The following is a 24,870-nucleotide window of genomic DNA, read 5'->3' on the forward strand; positions in this document are numbered from 1 at the left end:
GGGACTGCGGCTGTAAATGACAGGTCATGTAAATGATTGGGCTAATTCATTCATTAAGGGCAGAAGTTGGTCTGAAATCCAGAAACCAATGTGGCCCGCCTCACCCATCCCTGTGGAGGAGAAACCCCAGCAGTACCACCTGTGAGCTGCTGATTCCCACAAACACCCCCCCTGAACTCTGAGCTGCTGATTCCCACAAACACCCCCCCCTGAACTCTGAGCTGCTGATTCCCACAAACACCCCCCCTGAACTCTGAGCTGCTGATTCCCACAAACACCCCCCCTGAACTCTGAGCTGCTGATTCCCACAAACACCCCCCCCTGAACTCTGAGCTGCTGATTCCCACAAACACCCCCCCCCTGAACTCTGAGCTGCTGATTCCCACAAACACCCCCCCCTGAACTCTGAGCTGCTGATTCCCACAAACACCCCCCCCTCCCTCCCTGAACTCTATGAGCTGCTGATTCCCACAAACACCCCCCCCCTGAACTCTGAGCTGCTGATTCCCACAAACACCCCCCCTGAACTCTGAGCTGCTGATTCCCACAAACACCCCCCCCTGAACTCTGAGCTGCTGATTCCCACAAACACCCCCCCTGAACTCTGAGCTGCAGTGCTTCAGGAGGTCCCATGTCTCTACGTGCCTCATATCAGCACATCCCTTCATTTTACAGGCCTATTTTAACCACAAAATAACACGACTACGCATGCCTTAACAGTGCTGTGTGTTTATATATAACACGACTACGTATGCCTTAACAGTGCTGTGTGTTTATATATAACAGTGCTATGTGTTTATATAGAACAGGACTTCGTATGCCTTAACAGTGCTGTGTGTTTATATATAACACGACTACGTATGCCTTAACAGTGCTGTGTGTTTATATATAACAGTGCTATGTGTTTATATTACATTACATTACATTACATTATTGGCATTTGGCAGACGCTCTTATCCAGACCGACATACAGTTGATTAGACTAAGCAGGAGACAATCCTCCCCTGGAGCAATGCAGGGTTAAGGGCCTTGCTCAAGGGCCCAACGGCTGTGCAGATCTTACATTTACTTTTATCAACTGGAGGAGGAGTTACAGCAATAATAATGCAGAATGAGTCCCTGCAATACATATAAATATATTGTAAATTTTTTCAGTAATAATGACAAGTTGAAGATAAAACAAAAGCTAAGAAAATAAATTATTTTCTTATATTAATTCATATTTTATTGTAAAGAAAGGCATTCAGTGGATTTGGTTGTGTGTATGTGTGAGTGTGTGTGTGTTTGTGTGTGTGAGTGGATGTGTGTGAGTTTGTGTGTGTATGTGTGTGCGTGCTTGTGTGTATGTGCGTGTGTGAGTGTGTGTCTATGTGCGTATGTGTGTGTGAGTGCATGTGTGTGAGTTTGTGTGTGTCTGTGTGCGTACGTGTGTGCATGTGGGTTTGTGTGTGTGCTGTGGTAACCTGCTGGTTGAGAGAGAGAGGGAAAAATGGTGAACAAAAAATAATATTTATTTATTTTTCTATTAGTGCCTTCAGGCCACGCCTCAGTAGTCCAGTACAAAAAATTGATTCCTTTCTCAAAAAAAAAGAAATTACGAAGCGACCGAAAAATTAGGAACAGCAAAATTAAAAAAACAAAAACAAAAAGAGCCGGAATCCCCGCGGTTGCGTTGGTCCGTCTTGGTCATTGGTGGGGCCGTCCACTCCTCGAGTTTCCCTGGCCTTGGGAGTCCTCCTTCTCCACCTAGCCAGTCAGTCCGTCTACAGTTGGAGAGGGAGAGGTTAGCTGGGGTATTTTTAGAACAACACACCCATGTCAATCCGGGCTTTTTAGTCTTCCGCAAAGTCTCTTCCGATAGCCCTCCACGGCTCTCTTGAGTAGGGGCTTTGAATATTCACTCACTGGCTCCGCGTCTCTCCTCCTCTATCCTGAGCCCCGTTATGTTCTTGAGCGCGTCCTTTTGCTCCCTCCCTTGAACTCGGCTCAGCTGCGCCTGTTTAATTAAAAGTTTATTAGAGGCGTGTGGTCACATTCCACACGCGCCTCACACCGGGTGGTGCTGGCCTTGGTGCTGATCCCCCCTCCCGGGCTCTTTCCAAGGTGCCGCTCTGTTAAGTAGGAGATCGGGAAAGAGACGTGGTTAATTATCTTCCCCAGCGCTGGCGTACTGGCCGTTTCCCTCCAGTGGAACCGATCCCCGATTGGGCCACCACAGTGCGCTTGTGTGTGCGTGTGTGTGTACATGCGTGTGTGAATGTATGTGTATGTGTGTCTGTATGTACGTGTGTGTGCGTGTGTGTGTGTGTGTGTGTGTGTGTCTGTATGTACGTGTGTGTGCGTGTGTGTGTGTGTGTGTGTGTGTGTACATGCGTGTGTGAATGCATGTGTATGTGTGTCTGTATGTGTGTGTATGTACGTGTGTGTGCGTGTGTGAATGTATGTGTATGTGCGTGTGTGTGTGTGTGTGTGTGTGTGTTGTAGGGTTGTCAGCAACACCTGTTCCAAGGGTCCTGACTGTCAGGGGCCCTTGCATATATTCAGGTGGTGGGGCCCAAACAGGGATCTACTCATGGGCCCAATGGGCCCAATCTGGGATCTAGTCTTGGGCCCAATCTGGGATCTACTCTTGGGCCCAATATGGGATCTACTCATGGGGCCCAATATGGGATCTACTCATGGGCCCAGTCTGGGATCTACTCATGGGGGCAAAAATCCCTTGGATGGCCCCTAAGGGTCGTTCAGAATGGAACACAGCAGGTTTGATCTGATGGGATAGAGTACAGTGTCTGCAGGTTTAACTCCAGTCCTGGAGGGCCGCAGTGTCTGCAGGTTTAACTCCAGTCCTGGAGGGCCGCAGTGTCTGCGGGTTTAACTCCAGTCCTTATTCAAGTTAAAGTTCAAAATTCAGTTTGACACCCCTCATTTTGATGAACTATGGAGCAACATGAAACATGACGAAATGTTCTGAAATGAAAGTATATCGTTTTCCAATTTTTATAAATACAGAACTTTTTAACATAATAAAGATCATCTGTGTTTATTACTATTGTCTTTTTTCTTCATTTAAATTCTCATTACTGACTTCCTGACTATTTCATCTTCTGTTATATGTAAGCTGAAATGTTTGTTTGTTTTTATCATGAAAAAATTACCATTTTGTCTGAAATAAATAATAAGTTAATGTTTTTGTAATTGAAGATTTTAGTTTTATCTTAGATGTTAAAATTTTGCTGCATACGGCTTCAGACTGCTTTCACCGGCTCATTGGCTCAGGTGGTCAGAGCAGTTGTCTCATTGGCTCAGGTGGTCAGAGCAGTTGTCTCATTGGCTCAGGTGATCAGAGCAGTTGTCTCATTGGCTCAGGTGGTAAGCGCAGTTGTCTCATTGGCTCAGGTGGTCAGAGCAGTTGTCTCATTGGCTCAGGTGGTCAGAGCAGTTGTCTCATTGGCTCAGGTGGTCAGAGCAGTTGTCTCATTGGCTCAGGTGGTAAGCGCATTTGTCTGGCAGTTGGAGGCTTGCCGCTTCGATCCCGTCCTGGGTGTGTCAAATTGTCCCTGAGCTAGACACCTAACCCCCAAATTGCTCCTGACGAGCTGTTTGGTGCTTTGCATGGCAGCCAATCGTCATGTGTATGACTGGGTGAATGAGAAGCATCAGTTGTACAGCGCTTTGGATAAAGGCGCCATGTAAATGCCAAATGTTTACCGTTTAACTACCTCAACTTGAAGAGCTGCGGAGTGAAGCGTTTTACTGTGAGAAGCTCTCAAACCCCAAACCCACTTCCAGCCCCTGATCACAAGCCCAGCTGCAGGGCAGGAAGCTGCTTCTCATGTGTCATATCAGCTTTATTCATCTACATTTTTCCACTAGAGCTAATCACATGACATTTTATAGCGGTTTCTTTTTTCCTGTGCTTGGCACAGGGGTGTGAGTGTGAGTATGGGGTACCAGTCGTTCAAAAGGGGCACACATTGCAACCCTGCTCAATGTTCATGTAGCATCACCAAGCGTTAAAAAAAGAGAATAAATGCAGCACAATTCTCAAATGTCCTTGGTCACTCATGGCTCTGGATTCTGGCCTTCCTGTCTCTAAAGGCATGACCGTGATCCTGACCGTTGTGGACCGTTTCTCCAAGTCCTCCACCTCATGGCCCTTCTCATGACGCTTCCGTCATCCAGGGAAAGGGAGCTCCTGTTCCTGCATGTTTCTGCCTCCACTGCCTCCCTCTGGAAGCCATGTCCCACAGGGGACCTCGCTTTTCCTGCCCGGCATTCTGTGCCCTGATGGGAGCCAAGGCCCGATCATCCTCCGGCTTTCATCCCCAAACCAACGGTCAGACCGAACAGATGAATCAGGGGTTGGATAAAATAATACTAATAATAACACATTTTATTTAAAGCGCCTTTCATGTCACCCAAGGACACTGTACAGTAGTGGCAAGTGGCAGTCATAAAACAACATATAGGGACAGACACTGTACACTTAAAAGACACTATACAAAAATGTAGACAATAAAATAAAGTATATAAAACAACAAACAACAATAGGATGGTACATGGCGAGAGTGAGATGGAGGGGTCAGTTAGGAGTAGGGAGGAAAAGCAAGAGTGAAAAGGTGAGTTTTGAGCTTGGATTGAAAGGTGGACAGTGAGGTGATTTTCCGTAGTGCAAGTGGGAGGGAGCCTCAGACGGTCAGACCGAACAGATGAATCAGGGGTTGGATAAAAGCCTCCATTGTCTCGTTGAGAAGTCTCCAGTAGGTATCTGACAGTCGGTTCTCTCTATGCATTCCTCTTATGGCGCCATGTCGATGGTGTGTTTGGCCAAAAAGTTGACCATAGCACTCTTCCAGTCATAATTCCAATCCAATCTCTGCAACTGTTAAACCATGATCTTTAAACTGTTAAACCATGATCTTTAAGCGTTTAATCCATGATCTTTAAACGTTTAATCCATGATCTTTAAGCGTTTAAGCCATGATCTTTAAGCGTTTAATCCATGATCTTTAAGCGTTTAATCCATGATCTTTAAGCGTTTAATCCATGATCTTTAAACGTTTAATCCATGATCTTTAAGCGTTTAATCCATGATCTTTAAGCGTTTAAACCATGATCTTTAAACGTTTAATCCATGATCTTTAAACGTTTAATCCATGATCTTTAAGCGTTTAATCCATGATCTTTAAACGTTTAATCCATGATCTTTAAACATTTAATCCATGATCCTAGGGTTCTTTATGGCCGCCCTCCATCTTCCCCCCCGTCTGTGGGGACAACATGCACTTGCATTCTGTTCCTGGCAAATCTGTAATAAAACCGTTTATCATTTTTATTGTTCATGATTATCATTTATTTTAATTTACCAGACTTGTGAAGGTCAGTTGCCATCTATCGATATTGAATTTCACAGCTCTTAGGAAGCGATGGATTGACACTACCATAGGGCTTCAGACGGTACGAAAACTTTTAGGAAATGATCCGCTTTCTTCTTCCGTGTCTGACCGTGCAGTGAGTCACGGGGGCGGGGCCTCCTGCTGGTGGGAGGAGTCCTGGCTGACTGCAGTGACGCAGAGTTGGTATATATGGAGAAAATGTAAATGGCGGGTGCTGATTTGTCATTACGTGTGTTTGTGGTGCTGGTGCCGTGTTCTAATAAGGCAGTGGTGAATGTGATTGGTGGAGGAGAGAGTGTGCTGTCTCTGGGGGGCAGGGTCCATATGCACAGAGCTCAGTCTCACTCAGAGCTCAGAGGTGCAGGTGTGAGCACTCTGCTCTGTGGAAGGGTACGCTTGTCTGCGCTGAAGATGGAGAGATGTCTGCTGTTCCTCTCTCTCTCCTCCCTCCTCCTGCTCTCCACAGCCAGTGAGTACCAGCTTCATCCTCCTCTCCTGCTTCTCCACACCCAGTCAGGGTCAGAGACTGGGGGCCAGGGCCAAGGGGTCAGAGGGTCTACTGGTCAAAGGGCTCTCCAGTAAGAGCAGAGTTACAGGCAGCCTCTAAACACCACAGATTACTGGAGGGACATTTCTCTGCATGCTTCATTAAGATTTCATTTTTATTCATAAATATTATGTTATAAATATATATTCTAAACTGTTTCTGTATTTTATTCACTGGTTGTAAATGTATAAATTGAAAAAATTGAGGCAGGAGAAAGCAATTTGTTTGGTATTGGTATTGTGTTCGTGTTTTAGTCTACGTATATAAAGTCAAAATGGTGTTTCTATAATTTTTCAGGTCTACATAAGTTGGCATCTGATTTTCCCTTAAAGTCTAGGGCCAGCTTGCTCTCTGAAAAATACAACCTGCAGTTTAGTGTAAGAATTGTAATAAGATGGTATTATTTTTCTTACTGTGTGTAGTTGCAAGCTGCTGTTTAGTGTTTTAAGTTTGTGAAAGTCTGAAGCCTCTGGCATGTTTGAACTGAACGGAAATGTGACGCACTCTCTTCGCAGCGATACATTTGATTACACATTAATTACATTTATTAATTAATACACTTTATTTAATTTTATACAGTTATTGAAATGTACTCATCTCCTGCGTACAGGGACTAATAAAAAAAATTCAAAGATTATTTGGCACATCAGTGGTAACACCTGTGGAAACATGAACTTTTAAAAGCACTGAAGCAACGTTCACCCAAATTCAGACTTCCTGTCTTATCTCATAAAATGACAGACTCTTATTAAAATGTAACATTTGTGTGACACAGTTGTGTGTCTCTAGAGGAACTGTCCTTCCCCATCTGCTGGGGATCACGGCTGTGTGCAGAAGATGCCTCTTCTGTGGAAATCATTTTCACTTTTCCAGTCTTTACCCTGCTACATGTCATTAGGGCGTCTTCCACTTCCACTTGCAATAATTGCAGTAGTAATGCTGTAGTGAGTTTGTGTTTTTATCTTGGTTATGTTTATCAATTAAGGTATGTAGATACCTGAAATGAAAATGAAAAAGCGCCATTCTAAAGTGTGTTTTGTTATTTTATTATTCCAGTAATTAATATTTTATTACAAAATATAAATTCCCATTTTATTTTATTTTGCGTGGGTTTTCTCTGATTGTATACCTGGTGTTATGTTTGCACACAAAGTGTTGCCATGGCTAGTCCATTTTGTTTAGCCAATTCTACTTTGTTTCTTTGAGATTTTTAAATTCAGTTTGTGTTTATGGACTCCTCTATTAATGTCAGTTGCATGTGAGCGTGTTCTGAATTTATGGTTCTGAGCATACGTTAATAGTATTTGAGAGTCTCACAGGAATCAAGGCGTAAATCAATATTTTTTGTGTCTCTATGTTTTTGATTTGATAATTTCCCCAGTTCTTTCCTTATTGTGGTATATTAAGGGTTAAAACTGAATATGTTTAAATGACCTTCTTACATTGGTTTCCGCCATGACCTTTATGTGCAATGGTCAAATAAATATCAGGTGAGACTGTCCTCATGAAGAGGGCATGTGCATCCAGAGAAGTGCCTGTTAAACTTGCACTGTAACTCAAACTATTTAAATCCTCCATGATTAATCTAGTGACTAATGAAATGGCCATATGTTTTTGAATTCTGAGTGAAGCCTCTGTTCTCCATTATTTATACTTTCTCTGTTGGGTATACAACAGAACTGACAACGAGGATGGGATTTCTTAAATAATGCGAGAACAAGATAGCCAGCTATCTTAGTGAGTAAAAAGAAAGACAAAATGGCGACTTTTGGAAAGTCTGACGATTTTCACTTTGAGGAAGGGGAAGAAACCTTTGGAGCTGATGAGGACAGGCTGGAACAGTGTTTTCAGGCAAATGGTCTGACGCAAGACGTTGAAAAGAAATGGGTTTTTCTGACTCTTGTGGGGCAGTTCTCATGGACTTGTGTGTACCTGTTAAGCCAAGCGGGAAAACTATAAAGAAGTAATGGGGTTTTATGTTCCTGAAACAAATTTTATTGTGGAACGGTGCAAATTTCATACTGAAAACCCAATGGAAGGTGAGAGTCTCAGTGAAGACATGGCCCATTTAAAAAAGTGGAAAGACTGTTAAATGCAGATTTAACCCTTGCGCTTGCGTCTGAAATGAGAGAGAATAAACTGTCAGAGACCAACAGCATTCAGAGACTCACAACTGACTCAAGCCCAGCACCGCCCCCCCTCAGGACCCCAGCCCGACAGAGCTACACCCAGCACCTACCCCCCCTGCTCACAGCCTACTGCAGGGAACCAGCCCCCACCACAGCCCCCGAAAACCGCCATACTCATCGACTCTAATGCCAAGTTCCTGCAGCACAGACAGATGTTCCCCACACTTTGAGGTTCCCCACTACTGACACGGCACACAAACTCCTTTGTCGTTCCCGACTAGGCGAGCCAGATAACATTATCATGCACACAGGTACAAATGACCTGTGTTCTCAGGGAGAGAGGGTTTCAAAGGCAGTGACAAAGGTGGCCCAAAAAGCACGCAGGGAGTTCCCCACAGCCAACATCACCATCTCCACTTTACTGCCTCGAAAGGACGTCCCTTCTGAACTAATCAATAACATAAGCCGAGCCATCAGCACAGACTGCGCTACACTGACGGGAGTTAAAGTCACACATCACCCCACTCTGACCCCGGAGCACCTATATGACCATGTGCACCTGGACCGGAGCAGCGTCTGGATGTTTGCAGAGGACCTGAGAGGAGCAGCACCCAGCCCTCACGCCATCAGAGGACCACCACGCCACCACCAGGGAACAGGACGCCGCAGTACTTCCAGAACTGGGTCCTGACAGTAAACCATAAAAAATCTAAAATAATGATATTCCAAAAAAAGGCAAGATCTCAGGGAAGCAGACACACGTTCAGTCTAGAAAACACTGCCCTAGAACACTAAAATGACCTGGGGCTGAAAATCAGTGCCTCTGAAACTTTGGTCTGGCAGTGAATGTATTCACTGCAGAGCCTTCTATGCAATCAGAAAAAAATTATTGCAAATTGACATTCCAATCTGAATCTTGTCAAAAATATTTGACAGTGTAATCCTGCCAATTGCTTTGTATGGAAGTGAAGTATGGGGTCCACTCAGTCAACATGACTACATTAGATGGGAAAAGCATCCAATTGAAGACCTACATGCAGAATTCAGCAAAACAATTCTGAACATCCAACAAAAAACACCAAACAATGCATGCAGGGCTGAAAAAATGGTCACTCAAATTCTGGATGCATCTGAAGTCCCAAAACAACACTGCAGTTGCATGCATTTCAAACCCAAGAGCTGAACCCTGAAAAGAAAAAAACGAAATTGCTAAACAAAATAAAACCATTCATCTGGAACATTGGAACAAACAAACCAAAACACAAGACAAGCTTATTTGCTACCTGGCCCTAAAACGAGAATACAAATTGGCTGGATATCTTCTGACTGTCTGAGATATGAAGCAGAGATGACTCCTTACCAAGTACAGACTCAGTGACCACAACCTAGCCATAGAAAAGGGTAGGTGAGGTTGAAACGGAGATGCACTTCCTTCTAAAATGTCAAAAATATAATAATATTAGAGAAAAATATTTTAATACATTTAAAAAACATATCCCCAACTTTCTCCATCTAGAAGAGAGAAACCAACTGTCGATAGTCTGAGGGATGTCAATTTATGCTAATCACAAATTTTGTGCACACGCCTTTGATTTACGATTACTTAGTATTTATCGACATACATACATGGATACAAACAAAAGCTGTGTCTAGCCGTGTTTCATGAAGTGTATTGAAAGTTGTTAGTTTGTTTCCGATCACGTATATATTTGCACACGGATTTCCGAAAATCTCTCCCTCTCTCTCTCTCTTTCTCTCTCTCTCTCTCAGGCAGGGAGGATGTGAGGCTGGTGAATGGTGGCAGCCCCTGTGCTGGGAGAGTGGAGGTTTACCATCGGGGAGAGTGGGGGACAGTGTGTCATGCTTACTGGGACATGAGGGATGCTGGGGTGGTGTGCAGACAGCTGGGCTGTGGAGATGCTGTAGATGCACTAAGAGAGGCTCACTTTGGACCAGGGTCTGGGAGAATATGGATGGATCGTGTGTCCTGCAGTGGATCAGAATCCTCACTGAAGCAGTGTGGGTCACGAGGATGGGGTAAACATCGCTGTAATCATGGAATGGATGCTGGAGTGATCTGCTCAGGTAGGACTCAGTGTTATTCAGCTCTTACCAATGTTCTTAACTCAACTCAGCCCTCTGTATTTACATGAGGATATATCCCTTTTTATGAATGCACAGTCATAATAATACATAGACATGCTGCTCATGTTTGTTCAGAATGGTAACTGAATGCTGGGCAGGTAAGTGTGTGCATTGTTACACTTACTGAACCAATCCAGAATTTACACAGTCTTTCTCATGGTCTTTTTCCATAACTATTAGAATGTTTATTTTTAAGTCTGTCTTTAATTTACAGGTGATTGGCTCATCTCACATTGCAGTATACATGTGATTGGCTCATCTCACACTACTGTATGCATGTGATTGGCTCATCTCACATTGCAGTATACATGTGATTGGCTCATCTCACACTGCTGTACTCCATGTATAATACCTGTGCAGTCTTGTGTTCAGACAGGTGTGCTGAATGTTGTCTCTGGAATCAGGTGCCGGTCATTCTGATGATTCTCTCTTTATTCTCTGTTTCAATGCAGCCCATCGAAAGGTCAGGCTGGTGGGCGGGACTGACCTGTGCTCTGGGAGAGTAGAGGTGCATCATGGGAGCTCCTGGGGCACGGTGTGTGATGCTGACTTTGACCAGCGGGACGCAGAGGTTGTGTGCAGGGAGCTGGGCTGTTGGGCTCTTAAAGAGCTGCGTGGGGCAGCTGCATTCAGCCAGGGAGAGGGCCAGGTGTGGGCAGAGGAGATTCAGTGTAGAGGCAACGAATCTCAGGTTAACTTCTGCCCCACAAAACCCTCACAGAATCAAGCCTGCTCCCATGGAAACGATGTGGGCCTGGTGTGTTCTGGTAAGAGTCCTCTCTGCAGTGCATTCTGATAATTTCAGCGATCATTTTATTATTATTGACCTTTATTTATACAGGGTAGGTTGACTGAGAACACATACTCTTCTGCAGCAACGCCCTGTTAATGCCCCCCAAGTAGCCTAACCTGCATGTCTTTGTATGGGGGGAGGAACCCACATACCCAGAGGAAACCCAGACATATTCAAAAGTTTCATTGGAAGTCTTGTAAGCTCATTGGGAGAGAGAGAAATGAGAGAACATCAGTTCAGACAAAATGCAAAACAAGTTTAATAAACTTGATAATCTGAAAAGAGAGAGAGAGAACGGAAAGAGAAGGAGACAACGAGAGAGAGAAAGAAAGGGGGAGAGAGAGAGAGAGAGGGAGAGAGAGACTGCTTGTTTTTATCTTGGTTATGTTTATCAATTAGGGTGTGTAAGAGTGAATTTATCTCCACCTTTAAAGATTGGGGTTATGAGTCTTGGGCCTCATTTGTCAGACGTGAGCCGAACGAAATTCACCGTAAATCCATCAGAAATGCGTTTCCACAAATCATTTATCTAAGTTTTCAGATGTCAGTTTTTTCATAGGAGCCGAATGAACTTCATGAGTCTCAGCTGTTCGGATTGGGCACTGAAATGAAAGAGCGCCGTTCTAAAGTGTGTTTTGTTATTTTATTATTCCTGTCATTCATATTTTATTTCAAAATAAAAATTCTACAGATCCGGGAGCACTTGTTAAGATAGACGTGATCATGAACACCAGTACCTACCAAGATATTTAAATAACAAAAACAAATGCACTTTTAAGTGTATAGACAAGTTTATACAGTTTAAAGCATTTTTAATTGTGATTTAATAAAAGCAGGTGACTTTAATGTTCGGTGATCGGTGCATGTTTTTGGCTTGTTGTACTTCCATTAACAGAACTTCAATCTCAGCTTCAGAGAAGCCTTTTTTCTTTTTTCAACTATCTCTTTAAAAAGCAGAAATTCCATATATGGTGTTTTAGGGGTGTCAATTTAGGCTAATCACAAATTTTGTGCACGTGCCTTTCATCTGCGATTACTTGGTATCTATCGACATACATACGTGGATACAAACAAAAGCTGTGTCTAGGCGTGTTTCATGAAGTGTTTTGAAAGTTGTTAGTTTGTTTCCGATCACATATATATTTGCACACGGATTTCCGAAAATATCTCTCCCCCTCCCCTCTTTCTCTCTCTCCCTCCCCCCTCTCTGTCTCTCTCCCCCCCCTCTCTCTCTCCCTCTCTCTCTCCCCCTCTTTCTCTCTCTCTCTCTCTCTCTCTCTCTCTCAGACAATGTGAGGCTGGTGAATGGTGGCAGCCCCTGTACTGGGAGAGTGGAGGTTTACCATCGGGGAGAGTGGGGGACAGTGTGTGATGATCGCTGGGGTATGAGTGATGCTGGGGTGGTGTGCAGACAGCTGGGCTGTGGAGGTGCTGTAGATGCACTAGGAGGTGCTCACTTTGGACCAGGGTCTGGGACAATATGGATGGATGATGTGTTCTGCAGTGGATCAGAATCCTCACTGAAGCAGTGTGGGTCACGAGGATGGGGTGAACATGACTGTGATCATGGAAAGGACGCTGGAGTGATCTGCTCAGGTAGGACTCAGTGTTATTCAGCTCTTACCAATGTTCTTAACCCAACTCAGAGGATATATTGCTTTTTATGAATGCACAGTCAAGTCAACATGCTGCTCATGTTTGTTCAGAATGGTAACTGAATGCTGGGCTGGTAAGTGTGTGCATTGTTACACTTACTGAACCAATCCAGAATTTACACAGTTACAGAATCTCATATTTAAGTTTCTCCTGGTCTTTTTCCCTAATGACTAGAATGTTTTTTTAAGTCTGTCTGTAATTTACAGGTGATTGGCTCATCTCACATTGCAGTATACATGTGATTGGCTCATCTCACATTGCAGTATACATGTGATTGGCTCATCTCACATTGCAGTATACATGTGATTGGCTCATCTCACATTGCAGTATACATGTGATTGGCTCATCTCACATTGCAGTATACATGTGATTGGCTCATCTCACATTGCAGTATACATGTGATTGGCTCATCTCACATTGCAGTATACATGTGATTGGCTCATCTCACACTGCAGTATACATGTGATTGGCTCATCTCACATTGCAGTATACATGTGATTGGCTCATCTCACATTGCAGTATACATGTGATTGGCTCATCTCACATTGCAGTATACATGTGATTGGCTCATCTCACACTGCTGTACTCCATGTATAATAGCTGTGCAGGCCTGTGTTCAGACAGCTGTGCTGAATGTTGTCTCTGGAATAAGGTGCCGGTCATTGCTGATGATTCTCTCTTTATTCTCTGTTCAACTGCAGAGGTCAAGCTGGTGGGCGGGACTGACCTGTGCTCTGGGAGAGTAGAGGTGCATCATGGGAGCTCCTGGGACACGGTGTGTGATGCTGACTTTGACCAGCAGGACGCAGAGGTTGTGTGCAGGGAGCTGGGCTGTGGGGCTCCTAAAGAGCTGCGTGGGGCAGCTGCATTTGGCCAGGGCGAGGGCCAGGTGTGGGCAGAGGAGATTCAGTGTAGAGGCAACGAATCTCAGATTTACTTCTGCCCCACAGAACCCTCACAGAATCAATCCTGCTCCCATGGAAACGATGTGGGCCTGGTGTGTTCTGGTAAGAGTCCTCTCTGCAGTGCATTGTGATAGTTTAAGAGATCATTTTATTATTATTGACCTTTATTTATACAGGGTAGGTTGACTGAGAACACATGCTCTTTTGCAGCAACGCCCTGTTAATGCCCCCCAAGTAGCCTAACCTGCATGTCTTTGTGTGGGGGGAGGAACCCAGATACCCAGAGGAAACTCACACAGATTCAAAAGTTTCATTGGAAGTCTTGTAAGCTCATTGGGAGAGAGAGGGAGGGTAGTTCATTGTTTAGTTATTTTAATATCTTGGTACGCACTGGTGTTCAGGATGACATCTATCTTAACAGAGGCTCCAGGACCTGTAGAATTTTTCATATTTAACAAGAAATAAAGATGACCTGCCATATTTAAATCCGACATCAGTTTAGACAAAATACAAAACAAGCTCAATAAGCTTGATAATATGAAAAAAGAGAGAGAGAGTGGGGGAGAGAGAGGGTGGGAGAGAGGGAGAATGAGAGGGAGAGGGGGGAGAGAAAGATGGAGACAAAGAGAGAGAGAGGGGTGAAAGGGAAACAGAAAGAGAGGGAGAGACAGAAAGAGAGAGGGAGAGTTCGAGGGAGAGGGGGGAGAGAAAGATGGGGACAGAGAGAGAGGGGTGAAAGGGAAACAGAAAGAGAGGGAGAGACAGAAAGAGAGGGGGAGGGGGGAGAGAAAGATGGAGATAGAGAGAGGGGTGAAAGGGAAACAGAAACAGAGGGAGAGAAAGAGAGAGAGGGAGAGAGAGTGAGGGGGAGAGTCAGAGGGAGACATAGAGAGGGGGGAGAGAGAGAGATGGCATGTTTTTATCTAGGTTAGGAGACGAACAAACTTCACGAGTCTCAGCTGTTCGTATTGGGCACTGAAATGAAAGAGCGCCGTTCTAAAGCGTGTTTTGTTATTTTATTATTCCTGTAATTAATATTTTATTTTAAAATAAAAATTCTACAGATCCTGGAGCACTTGTTAAGGTAGACATGATCATGAACACCAGTACCTACCAAGATATTTAAATAACACAAACAAATGCACTATTAAGTGTTTATATACAAGTTTATGCTGTTTAAAGCATTTATAATTGTGAAAAAACTGGTTTAAGCAGGTGGTTTTAATGTTCGGTGATCGGTGTATGTTTTTGGCTTGTTGTACCTCCATTAACAGAACTTCAATCTCAGCTTCAGAGAAGCTTTTTTCTTTTTTCAACTATCTCTTTAAAAAGCAGAAATTCCATATACGGTGTTTTAGGGGTGTCAATTTAGGCTAATCACAAATTTTGTGCACGTGCCTTTGATTAGCGATTACTTGGTATTTATCGACATACACACGTGGATACAAACAAAAGCTGTGTCTAGGCGTGTTTCATGAAGTGTTTTGAAAGTTGTTAGTTTGTTTCCGATCACATATATATTTGCAAACGGATTTCCGAAAATCTCTCTCCCCCTCCCCTCTTTCTCTCTCTCCCTCCCCCCTCTCTGTCTCTCCCCCCCTCTCTCTCTCTCCCTCTCTCTCTCCCCCTCTTTCTCTCTCTCTCTCTCTCAGACAATGTGAGGCTGGTGAGTGGTGGCAGCCCCTGTGCTGGGAGAGTGGAGGTTTACCATCGGGGAGAGTGGGGGACAGTGTGTGGTGATGACTGGGACATGAGGGATGCTGGGGTGGTGTGCAGACAGCTGGGCTGTGGAGATGCTGTAGATGCACTAGGAGGGGCTCACTTTGGACCAGGGTCTGGGAGAATATGGATGGATCGTGTAACCTGCAGTGGATCAGAATCCTCACTGAAGCAGTGTGGGTCACGAGGATGGGATGTACATAACTGTAATCATGGGGAGGATGCTGGAGTGATCTGCTCAGGTAAGACTCAGTGTTATTCAGCTTGAACCAATGTTCTTAACCCAACTCAGCCCTCTGTATTTACATGAGAATATATTGCTTTTTATGAATGCACAGTCATAATAATACAGAGACATGCTGCTCATGTTTGTTCAGAATGGTAACTGAATGCTGGGCTGGTAAATTTGTGCATTGTTACACTTACTGAACCAATCCAGAATTTACACGGTTACAGAATCGCATATTTATGTTTGTCATGGTCTTTTTCCATAACTATTAGAATGTTTTTTTTAAGTCTGTCTGTAAATTACAGGTGATTGGCTCATCTCACATTGCAGTATACATGTGATTGGCTCATCTCACACTGCAGTATACATGTGATTGGCTCATCTCACACTGCTGTACTCCATGTATAATAGCTGTGCAGGCCTGTGTTCAGACAGCTGTGCTGAATGTTGTCTCTGGAATAAGGTGTCAGTCATTCTGATGATTCTCTCTTTATTCTCTGTTTCCCTGCAGCCCATCGAAATGTCAGTCTGGTGGGCGGGACTGACCTGTGCTCTGGGAGAGTAGAGGTGCATCATGGGAGCTCCTGGGGCACGGTGTGTGATGCTGACTTTGACCAGCGGGACGCAGAGGTTGTGTGCAGGGAGCTGGGCTGTGGGGCTCTTAAAGAGCTGCGTGGGGCAGCTGCATTCGGCCAGGGCGAGGGCCAGGTGTGGGCAGAGGAGATTCAGTGTAGAGGCAACGAATCTCAGATTTACTTCTGCCCCACAGAACCCTCACAGAATCAACCCTGCTCCCATGGAAACGATGTGGGCCTGGTGTGTTCTGGTAAGACTCCTCTCTGCAGTGCATTGTGATAGTTTCAGAGATCATTTTATTATTATTGACCTTTATTTATACAGGGTAGGTTGACTGAGAACACATGCTCTTTTGCAGCAATGCCCTGTTAATGCCCCCCAAGTAGCCTAACCTGCATGTCTTTGTATGGGGGGAGGAACCCAGATACCTAGAGGAAACCCACACAGACACGAGGAGAACATGGACACTTATGGAAGAGGCTAACAGCCTCGCAGGCTAACAACTTTATCTTGAACTCTTAAGAGTCTTTATGAGTTCAATCTGTGGGACATTTATTTAAAATGTTGGGCAGATGCTAACCCCACTGTTAGCCTCTTTCATAAGTTTCCTTTAGTATCTCAGTGCTGGGCAGATGCTAAACCCACTGTTAGCCTCTTCCATAAGTTTCCTTTAGTATCTCAGTGCTGGGCAGATGCTAACCCCACTGTTAGCCTCTTCCATAAGTTTCCTTTAGTATTTCAGTGCTGGGCAGATGCTAACCCCACTGTTAGCCTCTTCCATAAGTTTCCTTTAGTATCTCAGTGCTGGGCAGATGCTAACCCCACTGTTAGCCTCTTCCATAAGTTTCCTTTAGTATCTCAGTGCTGGGCAGATGCTAACCCCACTGTTAGCCTCTTCCATGAGTTCCTTTAGTATCTCAGTGCTGGGCAGATGCTAACCCCACTGTGCTGTGTGTAGGGTACACAGAGTCCAGGCTGGCTGGTGGCCATGACATCTGCTCTGGTCGAGTGGAGCTGAAGTACCAGGGTACCTGGTGGACAGTGTGTGATGCATGCTGGGATAGCAGGGCCTCCAATGTCCTCTGCTGGCAGCTGGGGTGTGGGACTGCAGTGGCAGTGCCAGGACAGACCTGGTTTGGAAAAGGGAGTGGGCCAATCAGCCACGATGTGTTTGATTGCCATGGGAACGAGACACGGCTCTCACAGTGTGCGGTTTCCTCTTGGAGCCGAGCTGCGTGCTCACGTGAACAAGAGGCTGGAGTCATCTGCAATGGTGAGTCATGTTCTCTGTGCTGTGTTCATGTGCACTGCCCACTGCATACTGCCCACTGCTCACTGCATACTGCTCACTGCACACTGCCCACTGCATACTGCCTAATGCCTACTGCCTACACAATTTACCACACATTTTCACCATACCCAGTTCACACTGTTTCTCTTTCAGTGCTCTCTCTCAGTGCTCAGTGCTCTCGCGTTCTGTCTCTGGCAAACTAGAAAGAAAAACATTAAAGTTGTTAAAAAAATGTTTTCAGTTGAATGCCCTTTGAGTGAACAAATCCTGCAGAGGTGCATTAGTGTAACACACAGAGGTGCAGTCTGTAACCCTGTGCACATTAGTGTGAGTAACAGAGGTGCAGTCTGTAATCCTGTGCACATTAGTGTGAGTAACAGAGGTGCAGTCTGTAATCCTGTGCACATTAGTGTAACACACAGGGGTGCAGTCTGTAATCCTGTGCACATTAGTGTAACACACAGAGGTGCAGTCTGTAATCCTGTGCACATTAGTGTGAGTAACACACAGAGGTGCAGTCTGTAATCCTGTGCACATTAGTGTGAGTAACACACAGAGGTGCAGTCTGTAATCCTGTGCACATTAGTGTGAGTAACACACAGAGGTGCAGTCTGTAATCCTGTGCACATTAGTGTAACACACAGGGGTGCAGTCTGTAATCCTGTGCACATTAGTGTAACACACAGGGGTGCAGTCTGTAATCCTGTGCACATTAGTGTAACACACAGAGGTGCAGTCTGTAATCCTGTGCACATTAGTGTAACACAAAGAGGTGCAGTCTGTAATCCTGTGCACATTAGTGTGAGTAACACACAGAGGTGCAGTCTGTAATCCTGTGCACATTAGTGTAACACACAGAGGTGCAGTCTGTAATCCTGTGCACATTAGTGTAACACACAGGGGTGCAGTCTGTAATCCTGTGCACATTAGTGTAACACACAGAGGTGCAGTCTGTAATCCTGTGCACATTAGTGTGAGTAACACACAGAGGTGCAGTCTGTAATCCTGTGCACATTAGTGTGAGTAACACACAGAGGTGCAGTCTGTAATCCTGTGCACATTAGTGTAACACAAAGGGGTGCAGTCTGTAATCCTGTGCACATTAGTGTAACACACAGGGGTGCAGTCTGTAATCCTGTGCACATTAGTGTAACACACAGAGGTGCAGTCTGTAATCCTGTGCACATTAGTGTAACACAAAGAGGTGCAGTCTGTAATCCTGTGCACATTAGTGTAACACACAGAGGTGCAGTCTGTAATCCTGTGCACATTAGTGTAACACACAGAGGTGCAGTCTGTAATCCTGTGCACATTAGTGTAACACACAGAGGTGCAGTCTGTAATCCTGTGCACATTAGTGTGAGTAACACACAGAGGTGCAGTCTGTAATCCTGTGCACATTAGTGTAACACACAGAGGTGCAGTCTGTAATCCAGTGCACATTAGTGTGAGTAACACACAGAGGTGCAGTCTGTAACCCTGTGCACATTAGTGTAACACACAGAGGTGCAGTCTGTAACCCTGTGCACATTAGTGTAACACACAGAGGTGCAGTCTGTAACCCTGTGCACATTAGTGTGAGTAACACAGAGGTGCAGTCTGTAACCCTGTGCACATTCGTGTGAGTAACACACTTGGGATCCTCAGGCTCTGTTCTCTCCACTCTGGACGGGACGGTTCGGCTGGCTGGAGAGAGTGAGTGTGGGGGCCCAGTGGAGGTGTACTACCAGGAGACCTGGAGCAGAGTGGGGGGGTCCTGGAGCTCCAGCGAGGCGTCGGTGGCCTGCAGGCAGTTGGGCTGCGGCTCTGCGGTGCAGGTCTACAGCTCCTCTCCGTCTGGGACGGGGGCCAGTGACGTGTGTCTGACGGGGTTTGAGTGCTCCGGGAGAGAGTCTCACCTGGTGAACTGCAGCACCCCACACAATCTCACCTGCAGCTCCAGGGAACGGGTGTCCATCGTCTGCTCCAGTGAGTACAGCTTGCTGATCAACCGTCTCTGCAGTTTAGAGTTTTCATCAGATAGGTTCAAACAAGCCTGCATTTCAATGAAATATCTCCCTCCCTCTCCAACCCCCTCTCTCAGACCACCGGTCCCTCAGGCTGGTAGGGGGAGGGGGGCGCTGTGCGGGGCGGGTCGAGGTGCTCCACGACGGTTCTTGGGGGACAATTTGCGATGACTCCTGGGACCTGGAGGATGCTCAGGTGGTGTGCAGGCAGCTCCAGTGTGGGACGGCCCTCAGTGCCCCGCTACCCTCCTTCTTTGGGCCAGGAAATGGACCCGTCTGGCTGGATGAGGTGGGCTGTGTGGGGAACGAGACGTCCCTGTGGGACTGTCCCACAGCCGGATGGGGACAGACTGACTGTGGACACAAGGAGGACGTGGGGGTCGTGTGTTCAGGTGTGTAACTCACCAGAGACTCTACATACTTTGCTATTACACTGACACTAGATGTGTGTGAATACATGAAACCTGGTTGGAGGGGAAATTCAGGGGTTTCGACAAAGTCTTAGTAAAGTGATGAGACCCATCGCAGGAGGGCAGTGACGAATGGAACACACAGCTTTTCATCCTGACGTATTCCTGCATTTCACTCTTTTAAGTATTTATCCCTGTCGTTTCAAAGTCATGTTTTTATGAAACCATTTCATCCCTAATTTATTTCTAATATTGTCCTTGTAGAATTCAAGGAGATGAGACTGAGTGAAGGCTGTTCTGGGAATTTGGAGGTGTTCTACAATGGCACCTGGGGCAATGTGTGCTGGAATGGGATGGAGGAAGACACAGCTACTCTCATATGTCAGGAGCTGAACTGTGGGAACACGAGTAAAGTGTCTCAAACAGGACCGAGAGTGGAATCTGCTCCAAACTGGCTGGATCATGTCCAATGTCGCCCACATGACTCCACTCTGTGGCAGTGCCCATCAGCCCCTTGGGGTGAAAATAAGTGTGATAAAACAGTGGCTCTGCTCAACTGTGCAGGTAAACCCTCTCTCCATTGAAGACAGTATTACTCCCAGTGGGAACAGGAGAATAAACCTTAATCCTGCAAACACAGTGTTACTCCCAGTGGGAACAGGAGAATAAACCTTAATCCTGCAAACACAGTATTACTCCCAGTGGGAACAGGAGAATAAACCTTAATCCTGCAAACACAGTATTACTCCCAGTGGGAACAGGAGAATAAACCTTAATCCTGCAAACACAGTATTACTCCCAGTGGGAACAGGAGAATAAACCTTAATCCTGCAAACACAGTATTACTCCCAGTGGGAGCAGGAGAATAAACCTGAATCCTGCAAACATAGTATTACTCCCAGTGGGAACAGGAGAATTAAACTCTCCAGCATAACTGGCTCATTTTCAGATGTAGATGATGAAGAGGATATGATTTTATTAATCACATCGTTTTAGCTTAAACTGGTTCATATGTAAGGCAGATTATTAGTCTGTAACATTTGTTTTTGCATCACCCCATGGATGAAATTGGATCTGAAGCTTTCAGGTGCCTGTTTGTTTATGATGTGGCATGGGCCTGTCTGTCTTTTTTTAATTTATAGTTGATTTATATTAAATTATTTTTGGGGTGGCCTGTAGCGTAATGGTTAAGGGAAATGACTAATCCCGGTGTAGCCACAATAAAATCCGCACAGCCGTTGGGCCCTTGAGCAAGGCCCTTAACCCTGCATTGCTTCAGGTGAGGATTGTCTCCTGCTTAGTCTAATCAACTGTACGTCACTCTGGATCAGAGCGTCTGCCAAATGCCAATAATGTCATGTAATTTTCCCCACATCAAAGCGGAAGTGGATGAGAAAGAGCCACGGAGCAAGTTGTCATGTTCCTCAGAGAAAAATCAGAGACCTTGCACAAGTAAGTTTTTATAGACTGAATCCCATGATTTGTCAACATGCGATGAGGTATCAGCAGGCCAGCATGCAACTGAGTATCCTGAGTCCCAAATCTACTCCTGTGGGAACTGTCATGCATGCATGATGGTCATTGACTGTGTTGACGGTATTTCATTAGAAATAATGTCATTGTCATTTAGGAGAACGGTCTTCTTCAATGAAGGAGGGGCGATTTCTATTCGTATCACAAATGAAATATAAAAGTAAACTGAATCATTTGCTTATTTGAATGTATAGAATTGCACAAAGAACATAAAGCGAACATGTGAAAATCTGAATTGACTTCGATGCAATGGCATCAGCCACAATGTCAGTGGATATGTGTCTGTAGATGTTAAACCTAATGAGATCAGCCATAATTTCAGTGGAGATGTGTCTGTAGATGTTAAACCTAATGAGATCAGCCATAATGTCAGTGTAGATGTGTCTGTACATGTTAAACCTAATGAGATCAGCCATCATGTCAGTGGAGATGTGTCTGTACATGTTAAACCTAATGAGATCAGCCATAATGTCAGTGGAGATGTGTCTGTAGATGTTAAACCTAATGAGATCAGCCATGATGTCAGTGGAGATGTGTGTAGGAGACGTTCAGCGTATTGAGGCTGCTCAGCTCATCTGTGGCTCCTGCTCTAGATCACTGGCCCCTCCGGGTGGTGGGGGGGGCAGGCGGGTGCTCTGGGAGGCTGGAGGTGTTCCATGGGGGCTCCTGGCGGTCGGTGTGTGGAGACTCCTGGGACATGATGGATGCCCGTGTGGTGTGCAGACAGCTGGGCTGTGTGTTAGCACAGGGGGCTCATGGTAATGCTACTTTTGGGACGGAGAATGGCGCCCTCTGGCTGACTGAGGTGAACTGCAGGGGCACTGAGCTGCACCTGTGGGACTGCCCACACTCTGTGCACAGCAGCTGCCGATCGCAGAACCAGGCTGGGGTCACCTGCACAGGTGAGCCTGCACCTCCACATCGCACCTGGTCCAGTGGCAGCTTCTGTGAAGATGAATCACTGTGGCCCTGACAGAAACACACATCCACACGCCTAGGAGCGGCTTAAAGATCCACCGCATCACACCTCTACGATTACTTTACTTCCACAGTCACTCAGAATGCAAGCAGAAATAATGCCTTGGAGCTACATTTAACTTCTTCACAAGCCCTTTATCAGGGGAGCTTACAGACGTGTTTGCGTACATGAAGGCAGAGAGAACACCATCGGGGTCACAACCCATACCAGTGCGCAGGAACAGTCTTTAGTGCTAACTACCACTCCATATCTGAGTGTTCACTCTCAATGGTTATTCCTCTGTATTAGGACAGAAGCCTAGAGGATTACATTCTGTCTGGTGTGGCTGTCTGAAGTCTCTGAATACTCACATCAAGCTAGCAGTGTGCTAAAATGAAATAGGCAGTTTTTTGTACAGTAAAAAAAACATCCACACCGATGAGCCAACGCATTTTGACCACATAAGGACCTGAGCGACCGTGACAAGGGCCAAGTTGTCAAGGCCAGATGACTGGGTTGGAGCATCTCTGAAACGGAAAAGCTTTTAGTCTGATCCAGGGCAGCTACACCTTGCACCTTACTGACTGCAAGGATCTGCTGCTAACGTCTTGGTGACAGACACCACAGCCCACCTTCAGAGGGCTCATAATGTTTTGGCTCATCGGTAGTCTTGTACAGAAAGCACAACTTCAGCTAACATTTGTGTCTACGTTAACGCTAAAATTAGTCTTGCATCTGTTTTCTGTGATTGCACTGGGTATCTTGGGGAATGACTCATGGCAGATCGGGGCTTTGCTTTGAGGGGCAGCGAGGCTGCATCAGTAAAGTAAATGACAGGGAGTGCTCAGCTGGTGGAAGCACAGCTAGGCGGTCCTTGTGTGTCCTGGCGTGCCCATTGTAGGTGCCTGCTGATGCCCAGCACCTCGTCTTCCTCCTTTACAGCTGTGACCACGCCCACGCCACCCACGCCCACGCCGCCCGTGTCCAAGAGTCCCGTGTCCACGCCGCCCAAACCTCACATGCCCAGGCCTCCCCCGACCCTTCCTTCCGGCCTGTCTATCCCAACAGTGGCCTTCCTGGTGATGGGGGCGCTGTCCTTCCTGCTGCTGGTGCTGTTGGGGGTTCTGCTGCTCCAGAACAGAGATCTGAGGAGAGGTAGGGGCCGGACGGACCCTGGGCGAGCCGGCTTAATTATCCCACCTTGGGGACATTCATTTGTCTCAGACGCAACAGAACAAAACTGAACACATCAACATACAGTACACACAGGGGAAATGTAGGACTGAGTTGTGCTTCATAACATAAGCTGTGCATGATGTGACCTCAGATGAGCGGTCCTACAGGGCCCTGGTTGATCCCACAGAGCTCCCTGAGAGGACACCCTGACTCTGTGCTTCTCTGTCTCTGTTCACACAGCCCTGTCTCAGTGGGACCACGCCCGTCTCCTCGAGCCCATCTACGAGGAGATCAAGTACAACCTGGAGAGCGGGGAAACGGACAGCGCCCCCCGGTGGGGTGAGTGACCCTAACCTGTCCTCAGGCTTAAACACACTGTGGAACGTGCGTGGTGTGGGCGGGGCCAGGACTCACCCTGTCCTGTTCACAGGGAGGAGCCTATCTGAGGACCCGCCCTCCGGGTATGAAGACGTGGGGGACGGCAAGGGACACTCAGGTAGGAGGTGGTACTGCAGCTGTGTAGGAGGTGCTGCTGTGGTCCAGGGAAAGTAGTGGAGGTCTGTGTAGGAGGTGCTGCTGTGGTCCAGGGAGAGTAGTGGAGGTCTGTGTAGGAGGTGCTGCTATGGTCCAGGGAGAGTAGTGGAGGTCTGTGTAGGAGGTGCTGCTGTGGTCCAGGTAAAGTAGTGGAGGTCTGTGTAGGAGGTGCTGCTATGGTCCAGGTAAAGTAGTGGAGGTCTGTGTAGGAGGTGCTGCTGTGGTCCAGGGAAAGTAGTGGAGGTCTGTGTAGGAGGTGCTGCTGTGGTCCAGGTAAAGTAGTGGAGGTCTGTGTAGGAGGTGCCGCTGTGTGATTTTGGGAGGGGTGGAACTCCTGAGTGCTGCTCGGAGCATCACTGGGTTACACAGCAAAGGTTATGGGCCACTCTGACGTGTGTGATAATTAGGGTGATTTGAGACAACTTGCCCCACTCTGATGTGTGTGACCATTAGGGTGATTTGGGACAACTTGAACCCACTCTGCCATTTGTGATCATTAGGGCAATTTGAGACTACTTGCCCCACTCTGACGTGTGTGATACCACAAGTCCCCACAAGTCCCCACAAGTCTCCACAAGTCCCCACAAGTCCCCACAAGTCTCCACAAGTCTCCACAAGTCTCCTTGCTTTCAGGGGACCTGGTGATGGAGGACGCCGCAGAGAGCTACGATGATGTCATCACTGCTGTGGATGCGCACCCAGACAGTGTGGCAGGTGAGTGTTTTCATTGGCCGGGGCGATCATTCACCACTTTCTCCTCCTGAATACATCTGTTTGCATTCAGTGTTCTGTATCGTCCTAATGAGTGGCTTGTGTTTAGCCCGTGGAAATCTCTCAATCAAGTTTTTCACATTAATTAACGAGAAC

Source organism: Conger conger, chromosome 9 (assembly GCF_963514075.1).
Source record: "Conger conger chromosome 9, fConCon1.1, whole genome shotgun sequence".
NCBI classification, from domain to species: Eukaryota; Metazoa; Chordata; class Actinopteri; order Anguilliformes; family Congridae; genus Conger; species Conger conger.